The sequence below is a fragment of the Gracilinanus agilis genome, chromosome 1 (assembly GCF_016433145.1).
Source record: "Gracilinanus agilis isolate LMUSP501 chromosome 1, AgileGrace, whole genome shotgun sequence".
NCBI classification, from domain to species: Eukaryota; Metazoa; Chordata; class Mammalia; order Didelphimorphia; family Didelphidae; genus Gracilinanus; species Gracilinanus agilis.
Window position 1 is genome coordinate 371505005 of NC_058130.1, and position 16374 is coordinate 371521378.

Here is a 16374-nt window from a genome sequence, read left to right on the forward strand (position 1 = left end):
GTTTTTCCTTCCTTTCTATAGCCAACAAATCTTTTGAAATTGGGTGAGGTTTTGTGGTTTTTTTTTTTTAGAATTACTGATATCAAGGGATTTATCAATTACTTTGAACTTGATGAAGGACACTATATAAATATCACAGCAGTCAGTCTAAAAATATTTTTAGTATTCTTCTGAAGTAGAGAATTCTTTAATTCATTCAAAATTTAATATTCCATATTCTTATACTGTATACTATGTGCTTCTTGTTTCCTTTTCATAGGATTTTTAATAGAATTTGCTCTATACATCTACCACAGCGTGGATGGTTTTACACCTAGCAACCTTATGTAAGAACAAGGAAAACATTCTTGTGCATGAGTAGAAAATAATGAAAATAGGTAGGTAAAAGGAAACAGAGAGAGTCAGAAGGCAACCAATAAAAATAATGATTCTCATTTATTTCTGTTTTTTTCTCTACTTTCCACAATAATATATAGATAAATATTATACAAAATAGCATACAAATATCATGTTATAGAGAAATTATTTCCAAGTGGGTAGTTGAGAAAAAGTTTTATGGGAAAAACAATTTAGCATCTAAATCATGAAGTAGGAATAGGATATCTACATGCAGAAATGCAGATCTGGGCTTTGCAACCACCAGTAACAGTTGGGAGAAAATGTCAGTAGGTCATAGAGATACAAATGAATTCAATTCTAATTATGTTCAACACATACAGCAAATACATAATGTATATAAATCAATTTGTTATGTGTTTTTAAAACCAGAAAACGCATGTTCCCTCACTCTAAGACAATTATATCCCAAGAAAGAAGAGGAGAGAGGAGCAGTACAAACTCTAATGAAAAGACAGAAGATTGCCTGTGAAGGAAACCAGAATATATTCTTAACTGATTAAAAGTAGAAATAGGCTGATTTTAGTTTAGGAATAATTCCATGGAATAGATAATGCATAAGCAATGTGTTCAAGGAGAAAGGGATTGTAAAACTGAGGAAAGATATAAAGAAAAGTTTCAATATAGCAGCAGACAATCCATATGTATGAGGTGGCAAGTTGATTTGATGTGCTAGACTAGAGATCTTTCCATCAAAATACAACAGGAAAGCAAGTCATCAGAAAATGGTTGAGATAGCTTATGAGGGATTCTGAAGCTTGTGATCAAGAATGATAATCAAGGAGCATATTTGGAAAATTTGGGACACTAAATACACTGTTGGTGGAGCTGTGAAATGATTTAATATTCTGGAGAGCAATTTAGAAACATGCCCTAATGGTCATAAAACTGCATACCCTTTGACCAAGCAGTAGCATCACTAGGTTTCCAACCCAAGAAGATCCAAGAAAGGGAAAAGAGCCTACTTGTATAAAAATATTTAGAGCAGCTCTTTTTGTGGTGGCAAAGAAGTAGAAACCAAAAGGATGTCTATCAATTGGAGAAGAGTTGAATAAGTTGTAGCATATGATTGTAATGGGATACTACTGCAGCATAAGAAATGATGAACAAGATCACAAAAATAATCTGTATGGACATATGAAATGATGAAGAGTGAAGTGAGCAGATCATTGTACATAGTAACAGCAATAAAGTACAATGATCAAATATTATCAGCAATGAAAGAATGGAGACATATCCAAGGGACTCATGATGAAAAAGACTTTCCACTGCTATAAAAGGAATTGATGGAATATTAATGAAGATTGAAACATACTTTTCTTCACTTTATTTTCTCCATGATTTTTTCTCTAGTGTAAGTGATATGTTTCTTCCTTTATGACATGGTGAACATAGAAATATGTATTGCATGATAATACATGTACAAGTTATAAAATATTGCATAATGTATTGGAGAGATTGGAGGGAGTTTGAGAACATGGATCACAAAATGTCAGAAAGCATTTTTAAAAGTCGTATTGACATGTAATCTGGAAAAAATTAACAAAATAGCCTATTCTAAAACAACTGAGATACTCAGAGTATGGTTTGGAGCTTGTCAAGATGGATTCTGTACATGAAGACTGTATTGAGACTGCTTCTACTGATGATCTCTGCCTCAAATTGATTTGATCTATCCCTTCAGTTGTAATCAGTACAATTATCAGATCTGTCCCTTCAGTGAAACATATTATGTTAAGCACTGGGAATATAAAAAGGATTATGAGAAAGTCCCTGCCCTTATTGAACTCATAAACAAAATGGGGAGACAACATACACACATCATTTGATTCAGTTACATTCAAATCATGATGCCAGGTTCTACATATACAAAGTTAAAAATGAAGTGTTCTCCATCCCTTCCATAGCTTACATTCTCCTGATAATAATAATTGGCTTTGCAAAGCACTTTGGACAGGTGACCACCTTTAATCCTCCCAACAATATGCAGGTGTTCTTCATTTTAGAGATAAAGAAACAGAAATATAGAAATTTGGAGCAACTTCCCCCAATTCCCACAACTTTTAAGATTTGAAGTTAGGTTATTTTGGACTCTTAAATCTTGTCTCCTTTGTGTCCAATGACAAACCTGAAAGAATCATATGTTCAGAGAAGCTAGAGACAGCTCTGACTCTCCTAGAAGAGCCCAATGTTAAATTATCAGTATGAGCATTGATACTTCAGGAAAAAGCAAAAATTACAAATCAGGGCTTGATTTTTTTTTCTAGATTTAAGAAAATAGAGAAAATGTTACTAACACAGATTAAACCTGAAAATGTGCAACCTCCTCCCTCTATCCCAGAATATCAGTTTGTAAAACATTTAACAGCACACCCCTTTATATGGTTCTAGGAAACAACAACAAAAAAGTCTAATTGATCCATACAGAGGTCAAACAATAGCCTAGTCTTCATTAATACTTTGCTCTACTTGATGATCCAGAAATGAAAAAGATCTAATATCAAAGTAATCAGGCTGAAAGAGGATTGTTTCTGTTGTGCATAAGCAACATTAGAGATGAAATGACCAGAGCTAATATGAAGAAATGTGTTATTTCTCAATCAATATGACTCAACACTGTAGCTTGTCTTTCACAAATACTAATGCTATCTTAGACTACGTTCATAGCTACCAAATGTCCAGAAAAAAATGATAAAAGAGTAGGAGTGGAGGAGGTAGGTCACAGAATCACAGTGTTAAAATGAAATAGACTTTAGACATCATTTAATCCCAATTAAAGAACAGAAGGCCAGAAAATCTAAATAACTTGGCCAAGATTAAGCAGTAAGTTGTACAACTTGTAGTACTTGAACCCATCTTGAACCCAAATGATATAACTGCAAATCCCATGCTTTCTCCCTTTTAAAATGCTATTATAAACAACTCTGAGGTACCACCTCATACCTAGCAGATTCGCTAAAATGAAAGAAGGGGAAAATAATGAATGTTGGAGGGGATATGGCAAAATTGGGACATTAATGCATTGCTGGTGGAGTTGTGAACTGATCCAACCATTCTGGATGGCAATTTGGAACTATGGCCAAAGAGCTCTAAAAGACTGCCTACCCTTTGATCCAGCTACAGCATTGCTGGGTTTGTACCCCAAAGAGATTATAGATAAACAGACTTGTACAAAAATATTTATAGCCTCGCTTTTTGTGGTGGCAAAAAACTGGAAAACGAGGGTATGCCCTTCAATTGGGGAATGGCTGAACAAATTGTGGTATATGCTGGTGATGGAATACTATTGTGCTCAAAGGAATAATAAACTGGAGGAATTCCATGTGAACTGGAAAGACCTCCAGGAATTGATGCAGAGCAAAAGGAGCAGAGCCAGAAGAACATTGTCACAGAGACCAATACACTGTGATACTATCAAACATAAAAGACTTCTGTACTGGAAGCAATGCAATGTCCCAGGACAATTCTGAGGGACTTATGGTAAAGAACGCTACCCACATTCAGAGGAAGAACTGCAGGAGTGGAAACACAGAAGAAAAACAATCACTTGAACACATGAGTTGATGCGGACATGGTTGGGGATGTAGACTCGAAATGACCACACCAATGCACCTATCAATAATATGGAAATAAGTCTTGATTGATCACACATGTTATAACCAGTGGAAATGTGTGTTGGATATGGGGAGGAAGGTGAAGGGGAAAGAAAAAGCAAGAATCATGTAATCATGGAAAATTTTTCTAAAAAAATAAAATATTTAAATCTAAAAAGAAAAATAAATAAATAAATAAATGAATGAATGAATGAATAGATAAATAAATAAATAAATGAACGAACAAATAAATAAATAAATAAATAAATAAATGAATGAATAAATAAATAAATAGGTAGATAAATAAATAAATAAAATGCTATTATGCTCTGGCCTGATTAGAACATATTGAATTATTCCTAGGCAAAACATTCTAAGAGGGATTAGAGTCAGGAAGAGATAGGAAATTCACCTGTGACTTCATCAATTTGGCAAACTCCCAAGGAAGCTTTTTTTTTCCTATAGCTATATTTATAAGCAAATTCTCTGAAATATTTTAGAGAGTTAACTGGACTATTGACAGATTAATGGTCATGTTCAAGGGCCATGAAGCTAGGATGTGTCTTAGTTGTAACCTGAACACGTCTAGCATTAAGGCTAGCTCTCTGTCCACAATACAATTCCTCCCAATTTGGTCTGTAGCCCTTTTAAGCACAATGTAAACTGCTCAGGCCAGAATGTATGAAAGAGAATCAGTGATCGAAATAAGAAGTTAAAATAACACCTTTAAACCACAAATAATTTTTTTTTATCTGCATTGTTAAAATCAGTTAATACATAGAAAATTCAGCATGGTAAAAAAAAAACAAACAAAGATCCTTTGGGCAAGCATATATTGACAAATAGGTGTGTGCTGAGAAGAAATGATCAAGATGATAAAGACTTGGAATCTCAATCAAATAAAAATGAATCAATTGAAGATATTTAGACTAGAAAACAGAAGACTTAGAGGAACATGCTGTCTTCAAATATTTGAAAGGTTGTCATAAGGAATGTACATTTGGAATATTAATACATGCACATATCTATTAAGGACATCATCCATGAATGAAAATATGAAAAGGGAACAAATGTTTTCACAAATGAATCTCTTCAACAGTCAATACCTTGGTTATGTGAGTCACTGAAAAGTACAGAGAAAACAGACCCAGCTGCATTTATTATTTTTTGATTATTAGAAAAAAAGAATTGGTAAAATAAAAACAGAGCCTAAAAAGATCTCTGTAGCAAGGAGATTTATCTTTCATAAACTCATAGAAGATTCCCTGATAAACACAATCACAGAAATTATTCTTTTCTTACTTTGAACAATGAACACCAATTGAGGCATGAAATAGGAAGATCTTGGTTTGCCAAATTTATTTTCCACTATCGTAGAGGATGTGATGGGCAGATTTCAAAGGAAAAATTTGCCTATAGATTATGATATCCTTTAGATAATCCTGCCTGTGGATGCTACTGAAAGCCTACAATGCTATAAGAAAGGCTCAGCGAAATCTATATTTAATCCATAAATTAATTAACACATTTATAAAGTTCCTATTATGTGTCAGCACTGTGCTAAACCTGAGAATAAAAAGAATGAAAGAGTTTTGCTTTCCAGGAGTTTACATGCTATTAGGGGAACAAGTTGAATATTTTAAATTATATAGAGAATCCATTCAAGATCAATGCAAGTTACTTTGTTGGAGTAGCAAGCTGGGGAATCTAGAGAGACTTCATGTAGAAAGTGACATTTGAGGTGAATCATGAAAGATGCGATGGATGCTATGAGGAAAAACAAGGAGAGGGTGAATCACAGGCCTCAGATATAGCCTGTGAAAAGGCACAAAGACAGAAGTATATGGAAGAGCAAGAATGTCAATTTGAATAAAATATAGAATGTGAAAATGGAAATCATGTTTAAGGTGACTGGAAAGATAAGTTTGGGACAGACATTGCTTAAAATGAAGTAGAAGGTTCAAGGAATGAAATCATCAGCAGATTAGAAGTCTGTTGAATGTAGGCTAATATTATCAATGACTCACATTTATTTAGCACTTTGTTTTGCAAAGCACTTTGTAGGGGGGCCACCAGGTGGCTCAGAGGATTGAGAGTAAGGCCTAGAGATGAGAGGTCCTAGGTTCAAATCTGGCCTCAGATACTTCCTAGCTGTGTGACTCTGGGCAAGTCACTTAATCCCCATTTCCTAGTCCTTACCTCTCTTCTGCCTTGGATGAAAAGGTAAGTGTTAAAAAAAAAAAAAAAAAGCACTTTGTATCCATTACCTGATTCATGCTTCACAATAGCTCTAATTAAGTTGATAAATCAATAATAAAAAGGGGATAAGCTTTATTTTTTGCAATTAAAAATATATGTATGATTTTTTTTAACATTTTTAAAACTTTTGAATCTAAAATTCTCTCTCCTCCCAACTCTTCCTCCACCCTCTGATATGGCACATAATATGATATAAATCACACATATGAAGTCAACACATTTTCATATTAACCATGTTGCAAAAAAGAAAAGCAAGAGAAATAAGGAGAATAAATTATACTTACAATTTACACTAATGATTCATCTCTATAGGTAGATTTTCCATCATAAGATTTTCGGATTGTCTTTGAGTATTTTATTGATCAAAATAGCTAAGTCTTTCATAGTTTATCATCATTAGTATATTGCTCTTTTCTGAAACCATCTTCCTCATCATTTCTTATAGGACAATAGTATCCCATGATAATCACATATTACACTTTGGTCAGCCATTGATTAATTAATGGGAATTCCCTCAGTTTTAATTTCTTTTCCATCATAAAAAGAATTTTTCTAGATATTTTTGTACATATTGACCTTTTTTTTCTTGGATAACTTTGGCAAACAAATTTAGAAATGGTATTACTGGGTCAAAGCATATGAACTATTCAAGACCACTTCAGGTATAGTTCTGAGTTGCTGACAAAAATGATTAGACCAGTTCACAATTCTACCACCAGTACATTAGCGTCCTAATTTCTCCATGTCCAACACTTTTCATTTTTCTTTACTGTCGTTATAGCCAATATGATAGGTTTGAGATGGTATCTCAGCTTTCTTTAAATTTGTATCTCTCATCAATAAATTTAGAGCAGTTTTTCATATGATTATAAATAGCTTTGATTTCCTCCTAAAAAAATTGCCTAGTCAATATCATTTGACCATTTATCAGTTGGGGAATAGCTCTTATTTTTAAAACGTTTTCCTTTATTTTTCAGATTACATGTCAATACAATTTTTAATAATAATTTTCAGACATTTAGAAATTCATATTCCTTCCTACCCTTCCTAGCTCCCCAAGAAGGCAGGTAATACAATGTAGGTTATGTCCATGTTATCACAGAATACATATTTCCATTTTCATCATGTTGTAAAACAAGACACATCTTGCTTAACACTAGACAAAAAATCATGGATGAAATAAAGTGAAAAAGGGCATGCTTCAATCTTCTTTCAGACTCTTTAAGTTCCTTATATAGCAGTGGATATTCTTTCTCATCATGAATCCTTTAGAATTGTCCTGCATCCTTGCCTTGTTGATAATATTTAAGTCATTCAGAGTTCATAATTGTACACTGTTGTTATCATATACAAAGTTTCCCTGGATAGCTCTTATTTTTGTAAATTTGACACATTTTCCTGTATATTGAAAAATAAAACCTATATCAGAGAAACTGGCTCTATATTTTTCCTCAGTTTCCTACATTTGTCCCATTTTCCAGCTGCGTTGGCTTTGGTTGCACAAAGCCTCTCTAATTTAATTTAATCAAAATTATCCATTATACTTTCTGTGATCTTCTTTATGTCTAGAATTGCCATAAATTCTTTCCTTAGCCACATATCTGCAAAATAATGAATGATCCCCTCATTTAATCATGATACTATATTTCATGTCTAAATCATGTATCATTTTGACCTTATCTTGACACATGGTATGAGATATTGATCCATGCTTAGTAATCTGCCAAACTGTTTTCTAATTTTCCCAACACATTTTGTCAAGTGATGAGTTATTGCCCCTAAAATTTGGATCTTGGGTTTATTGAGCATTCTACAGTCACTTCCTATTATCTATGGTTTCCCTAATTTATCCCAGTCACCTACCATTCTGTTCTTATTTATTTTATTTATATATTTATACAGTTCTGAGAAGGGAAAGTTGAGATCTCCCACTAGTTTAGTTTTATTGTCTATTTACTCCTTTAAATCATTTAAATTTTCCTTTAAGAATGTGGCTATGCCATTTGAAACATATATATTTAGTATCAATAATATTTTATTGTCTATAGTACCTTTATCAAAATATGGTTTCCTTTATTATCTCTTTTTTATTATTATTTTATATAATAAATTATTTTATTATTTTTATTTATTTTATTATATATTTATTTATTTATATTATATATAATAAATAATTTATTACGTTTTTTTTTGTTTTCTTTGTCTGAGATCATAGTTGCTATTCCTGCCTTTTTTATATCAACTGAAACATAATAGATTTTTCTCTAGACCCTTTTGTTAACTCTGTTTATGTTTCTATTTCAAATAAGGTTTCTTACAATGACATATTGCATTCTGGTTTCTCATCCATTCTGCTATCTGCTTTCATTTTATGTGTGGCTTTATCCCGTTCATCTTAATGGTTTTGATTACTATGTATTTTCCTTATTTTTCTTCCACTTATCCTTTTCTATGTCTGTCTCCTCTCTCTCTCTCTCCAGTATTCCCCCTCAAAAATCTACTTTGCTTCTGACTAGTGCCTCCCTTAATCTTCCTTTTTCATCACCTTTCTCTTTCTCTTATCCATTTCCCCACTTACTATCCTGTTTGGTGAGATTTGGTGAGATAGATTTCTATATCTAATTGAGTGTGTATATTTATTCTTCCCTCTTTCAATCAGTTCAGATGAGAATGAGGTCAAAGCATTGTTGCCACCAACCTCATTTTTCCCTCTACCATAAAAAAATTCTTCATTGAACACTTCTTTATTATTTTCTTCCTTCTTCCTCATCCTTTCCTCTTCTCTCAGTGCATTTATATTTCTCATCCTTTCACTTTTTTGTTTGATATCATTCAAACATAGTTGAGTCACACCCATATCCTCTGCTATGTAGACTTTTTCTAATTGTCATAATAATAATAAAGTTCTTATGAGTTACATGTGTCAACTTTACAAATATAATATAGTTTATTAAGTACCTTATGATTTTTCTTTCATGTTTACATTTTTATGCTTCCCTTGAGCCTTGTGTTTGAGTGTCAGATTTTCTATTCAGCTTCGGTCTTTTTCATCAGGAATGCTTTGAAGTCGTCTATTTCATCAAATATCCATTTCCCCCACCCTCACCTCCCCAACAAAGATTGTACACAATGTTGCTATGTAGATTATTCTTTTTTGTAATCCTAGCTCCTTTGTCTTCCAGAATACCATACTTCAAGCCTCTTGTTTCTTTAACATGGGAACTGCTAAATCTTGTCATCCTAAATGTGACTCCATGATATTTGAATTATTTTTAGGGGGGCTGCTTGCTAGTATTTTCTCCTTGATCTAGGAGCTCTGGAACTTGATTACAATATTCTTTGGAGTTTACATTTGAGATTTCTTTCTGGCAGTAATTGGTGGCTTCTTGCAATTTCTATTTTACTTTGGACCCAAGATACTGGAGTGGTTTTCTTGATAATTTCTTGAGATATGATATCTAATTCTTGTCTTCTCGGGGGTTTTTTCCATCATGCTTTCATTGGTCCAATAATTCTTAAATTATTTCTCCTCAAACCATTTTCCAGTTATTTTTCCAATGAGATATTTCACATTTTCTTCTATTTTTAAAATTATTTTTCTTGTTTTATTATTTTTGAAGTCTAATAGAATCATTAGCTTCCAAATTATCCAATTCTAATTGCTAAAGAATTTATTCTTCAATGAGCTTTTTATGTTTTTTCCCATTTGTTCAATTCTTCTTTTTAAGAAATTATTTTCTTCAGTGAATATTTTGTACCACTTTTTCTCATTTGGCTAATTCTGCTTTTAAAACATTATTTTCTTCAGTATTTTTATACTTCTTTTACCAACCTATTTTCTCTTTTCATATTTTTTACATGTGACTATCATTTATTTTTCTTCTACCACTCATCTCTTGCTTTAGCTCTTCTAGGATTTCTTGTTAGTTTTATATCTAATTTATTATTTTTCTTTTATGCTTTACTCATTGCTATTTTCATATGTTTGACTTTTTATGAATTTGTGTCTTGATCCCTTTCGATGTAGTAGTTTTTTATAGTCAAGTTCTTTTTTCTGTTCTTTGCTTATTTCCTACCCTATGTCTTGACCTTGAACTTTTTTTAAAATTTGGGCTTTGATGACTTGGGAATGGAGAGGTATTGTCCCACGCCTCAAGCTTTTTGTGCTCTCATTTTCAGAGCTAATTCTGTGAGCCTATAATTTTTAGTGCTTCTAAATTCTGTGATCCAGAGGGAGGTGTGATCAATGCTCGTCTACTCTGAGATATGGAGTTTACCTATCTTTTTACCTATTCTTCTGCAGCTACAACTTTTACAATTCCTCTCTACTCTTGAAATGTACAGTTTCCCTCCTTCCCTCTAACCACAGAACTAAAGGTCTTCTTCCCTGGAATTGTGCCCCAGCACTACATATTGACAGTGGAGTTGCCAAAAAACCTCTGAACACAATGCAAACATAGCAACCTTATAATACTTTTGACCAGCTGTGCAGTCTCCTTACCTTCTCCAGGCTAAAAGCTCTTGAAGGTGCTGTTTCTGCTGCTTCTGCAATCTCCTCTAAAACCCACTGTTATACCAGATGTAATGTTATGTTATTGTGTTTTACATTATGCCAGAGTAAGTGCTTCAAAGAGGTTCCATAGGCTAGCATCACAGACATCTCTTTTCAAACTCATGGGTTGTTTTGGCCTGGAAAAATATCTCACTCTGATATACTGTTGGCTACATAGAACCAAGATTCAATTCAATGCATTATTTTAAATACATCATTTTATATTCAGATGGGAATGTTGCTAAACTTTGGCTGGATTGCTGCCTTTGCTCCCACCATCTCAGCTCTGCCCCAGAATAAGCATTAGGTACCTATTATATTCTTTGCAAGCACATTACTAAGATTATCTCATTTGATCCTCATAATAACCTCATGAGGTAATTGATGTTATTAATGCTGAGGAAACTGAGGCTGACAGAGGTTAAATGTCTTGCCCAGGGTCCCACAGCTAATAAGTGTCTAAAGCTAGTTTTGAACCTAGGTCTTCCTAATTTAAGATTCAACATTCTATTCATTGTGATCACTTAGTTGTCCCTAAATACTTTTTCAGACAGATACTGCAGACAGGATAGTTGGACCCTGGATTAAATAGGAGGAAGAAAGCAGCCTGAATTATATTTAAGAAAATTAGCTTTTGAATTAAAATCCCACCTTTGACACTTGTTTGCTGTATGACTATGAATAAGTCATTAAACTCCTTTGAGCCTAAGAGATTTATTTGCTAAGTTAAGATTAAATCTGGATTGTATCAATGTAGGAAGTTCCTACACTTATGATATCACACATTTGTCATATATAAACACATCTCGGATGGCTCCAAAGGACAGACCAGTGGGTTAATAAGAATTATTATTCTGACTAGGAAGCCAGAATTTGGCTCAGCATAGGGGAAAAATATTTCCAAGAACTAACCACATCTGTTCAGAAATGGAATTCTTTGCATTGTATGTGGTGATTTCTCTGCCATTGAATGTGTTCAACCAAAAGTGGAATTAGGTGGGATGTTATATTTTAAAGTAAGCTTCTTGAGGACATGGAATATGCTGCTTTTGATTTTGTATCCCCATCACTAATCAGTAGAGGGGAGTAATTCTTCAGTGTTAAATAAAGAATAGTGAGGGAAATCCCATAGATTCCCAATCACATAAAAGACCAGTCCTCATCACAAGAGGTTTTGACCATGACAATGAGATTTACTTCCAGATGGTGTTAAAATATTAACAAATTAATTTGTTTTGGGGGTTAGGTAACTGTTGCTACATGATTAGGAAATTTCCTGTAGAAACTTTGTTCAATCTTTTTGGACATCATGTCCTGCCTGTATTTGTGCCCATTTCAATCCCTATTTGACATGTTATTCCTATATTTGTGATATCTGACTACTAATGTTATATGACATGATGGACTAGGCCTTCGTTAATCTTTCTTTTTCCCATAGTCTCTGGAAGAGTGCTCTGAGATGTATAGTGTACATTCATTTAATAAATGTTTCTTGATTTTAACTAAGTATGGAAGCATAACATATGCAATCATTACCTTGCACTTGGGTAGCTGTTGAATTGAATAGTAGTGGCCCAAGGGATCAAGGAAATATACTTCTGCCCTAATCTAACTTAAAAGATGCATACAAATTTGCCTCTGACTTTTTCAACTAAACAGCTACTTGGAAATTCATTCCCTTCCGCACCTCCTTCCCAGACCACCAGAGCTTCCATAAGCAATTTAATTATCCACTTGGGTAGTAAGGACATCATAGGGAACATTGCCAAATCCTCCAGATTTTTTTTTTCTTTTACATTATACACATGGCCCATAAAACTCACAGATGTGTTATGAGGCTTAATTAAAGAATGTTTATAAAGCACTTGGCAGGTTCCAGCACATTGGGGAGATACCCAGCAAGGGCATAATATTATCTGTAAAGTTGAAAATAGGCCTCTATGTAGGTTTTGGGATTGTAGAATATATATATATATATATATATATATATATATATATATATATATTCTAGAATATGTCAGAACTATTGGAAATAGGAAGAAGTTTAGGAATAATCTCCCCAATTTTGAGATTAAGAAAGGCCCAAGCAGATTGAATGGCCTATAGAGTGTCACCCTTCTAGTTAATGGTTGAGATGGATCTAGGAGCCAGTTTCTCTCAATTCTTGCTGCCTCCCACTGATATGTTATCTTTTTAAAGAATAAAAACATTCATAAAATAGATACTAATGGAACAAGTAGAAGTTCAGCATTTGGGCACTAAGGGGCTCAATTTTGATAAGGAGACAAAATAAACAAGAAACATAAAGAATACATAGGAAGCAAGCAATATATAAATAGTGCAAATGTAGGGAAAAGGAATAATAGTGCGAGTTATTTGATAATTGAACTCACCTTCAAAAATTTGGCAATCAACAGGACAGTGATGTGCCTCTGGCAACTACTCAATGAAGGATCTTCTTGTTGCTGATGGTTTTGAAGTGATAACAACAATAATAATAGTGATTCAAATTTATATTGTGCTTAATGTTCGCAAAGTTCTTTCCTCAAAACCACTTTGTGAAGTAGATAATTGCAGATGATCAAACGGAGTTATAAAGTTAAGTAAATTGCTCAAGGTCATACACCTAAGAAGCAATGGAATTACCATAAACTATGGTCATTTGAATTGCATTAAAATATTGTTTTAGTGGTGATGTGGTGATAATTGAATGTACAACTTTTTGAAAAATTTTTGTACCATTTTCATCATCCAAAATCTTCTGGAATCAAAAGCAAATAGTGTCTATTACCAGGCCAATACCTCATTCAACCTTTATTCAGAAATAATAATAATGATGATAGCTATCATCCATATAATACCTTATGATAGGAATTATTTTTACATATGTAATTTTATTAAAGTAAGTTTAGGAAGTTCTTTGGAAATTTAAAAATAAGGAATTATTCCCTTGTTAATTATGACTTTTCTTATGTTTAACATTTGCAATTTCCAGATTTTTAATAAGGTATCTCTGAATATAAAATTGAATATTTTAAATGTCTTTTTTCTGTTGTTCAGTAACCTTAGTCTCTTGAATATTAATAGTTCTATAGAACTAATAAAGATAAGCTGCAGAGTGTTTGAATGTCAGAGGACAAAAAGGGTCCTTTTTAGTCTTCAAAGCTTTATTTTAATTTGGGAATAAATTAAATATAGCTGTGAATTGCAAGGTCTGTTGAAAAAGTGTTCATCTGAAATTTATTAAAATGTGTATGTGTATCAAAAAGCCCACCAACAAATGAAGGCAGTCATTCTTATATGTATATGTGGGTTTATATACATACATATACATGTACATGCATACTCATATACATAAATATGCAGAGATACAGACAGACTGACAGAGAATATCTAGATGAGATCATTAGTTTTCTACTCTTGTAGTGTAGTTAAACAAAGAATGCAAAAGCAAAGAGAGCTTTCTATAGGCATTCATACAATCAGCATTTGTACTAATGAAGAAAGTGTGGCCAAAGTGTTAAATTAGAATCTCAAAAGTCATAGTTAGAAGCAGGACTTCTGAATCATAGTTCAATGGGTTTTTGAGGGAATGCTCCATTTAGAACATTGAAAAACTATTACCACCACTAGAAAATAGCTCAAAGAAAATGTTCTACTCATAGTGGATATGGCAACTTCGTAAAAAGAACAAAAGGATGGGGCATTTTATTTCATAAGATAATACTATATTAAGGATTAAAAATATCCAAAGTCCTATCTCAAGGCTAAGAAACTGCATTAATTCAGTCATCAAAATATTTAAATTTTTGGAAGTGGTCTGGGCTTTCATTGGCGTTCAGAATATCAAAAATCCTTCCATCAAATCAGATTTTCAACTTGTCTGAAACAAGAATTAGAATTAATTAGAACTGTTTCTCTCAAATTCAATTAAATTTCTAAGAAATGAAATGGAGTTTTCTGACCTAAAGACCTAGAGATAAACCATGGAAATGAGATCTTATTTGGACCAAAGAATATGGAAGTATCTCAGTGAAGATACAGCCATACGTGGTTATAATACTCCTTTAAAGTTAGTATTATTAAGCAATAATTCAAGAAATATTTGTTAAGTACCTGTTATATGACAGTCTTTATGATATGTATAGAAGATACAAATACAAAAAATAAATGAAATTATCTTAATTTTGTAAGTCACGAATATAAGTAGCCAAAAAGTACCCAAATATGTCTAGTTCAGCCTTTTTATTTGAACATAAAATAGAAACATGTTTCCTTTTAGTATATTCATAAACAGAAATCTAGATTTACAGAAAAAGAACAAATATTGGGTCATGATTCACTAAATAAAAAAGATTTGCAGTTTTACGGAAGAAATCACCATAAGAAGCCTGTCCATAACAAGCCCTTAAGGGCATTTAGAATGAGATTACACTTTGGGAACACACCAGTCATATAATATCAACTGTGCCAGAAATGAGCTAATTAGAACTCTCTTGCCATTGAGCCTGATCACAGGAAATAACAAGCTTTTTTTTTTTTTCACAGCCCCGGTATCTATTTAAAGGAAAGGAATCTGATGCCCGTTTTTATAGAAACTCTTGAAAAATTATAACATAAGGTGTACAATGAGTTCTTTATGTTTTTTTTTTAAATGTCCTTAATACACACAAATGTAAGAAACTCCCAAGTTGGTTATGAGACTATTAAAGTCAAATTAGTGATTTCTCCAACAAGATTATAAACTATTTGTGATCAGGGGTCATGTTCTGTATGGCTTTGTATCCACCACAATGCCAGACTTAGATATTCCTAGACATGTCATAAACTGTTATCATATGTTTGCTGAATCAAATTGATTCTGTGAGGCCCAAAGGAAATAGAGTGTTGGAACATTGCAGATCCTACAATAGAGAAGAAATGGTAAATCCTTCTTTTTTGATTACTTTGGCTTGGCAATTTGGTTGCAAAAATTCACATTTTATTCAGTGGTATACTAAAGGAGGCATCAAGATGCCTCAATGGATAGAATACTGGGTCTGGAGTTGGGAAGATCTAAGTTTAAATCCAGCCTCAAATACTTACTAGATATGTGACTCTGGGCAAGTCACTTGACCTCTTTTTTGCTTTAATGCACTGGCGAAGGAGATAGCAAACCATGCTTGTATCCTTCCAAGAAAATTCCATGGACAGTATTGGTGTGTCATGATCCACAGGGTCATGGAAAATCAGACACAACTAATGAATAACAATACTGTAGATATTAATTTGAAAGATCTCAACTGAGTGCCTGCCATGGACAAGGGCTTATGCTATACACTGGAAGGAGAATACAAAAATGATGGCATTCTATCAGCCTTCAACATTCTACACTGAGAGCTAGAAAGAAGCTTAGAGTCCATCTAGTGCAGTATTTGTCCAATGAGGAAAGAGAGGACATGGGATAAAGCAACTTGTCCAAGATCACAGTGAAGATAGTAAGAGACTAAATTATTTACTCAGAAGCTCTGCCCCAAACCAAACGCTATTATTCACTGCCTCCCTGATCTAGTAAGGGAGAAAGGACATGGCTTA

At 33.1% G+C, this 16374-nt stretch overlaps 1 protein-coding gene across 1 annotated transcript in view; it reads left to right on the top strand.

Moving 5' to 3' along the window:
- Positions 1 to 16374, top strand: part of HCN1 (hyperpolarization activated cyclic nucleotide gated potassium channel 1) — a 641980-nt gene that overhangs the window by 620323 nt on the left and 5283 nt on the right. The gene's annotated exons all lie outside the window — the stretch shown is intronic.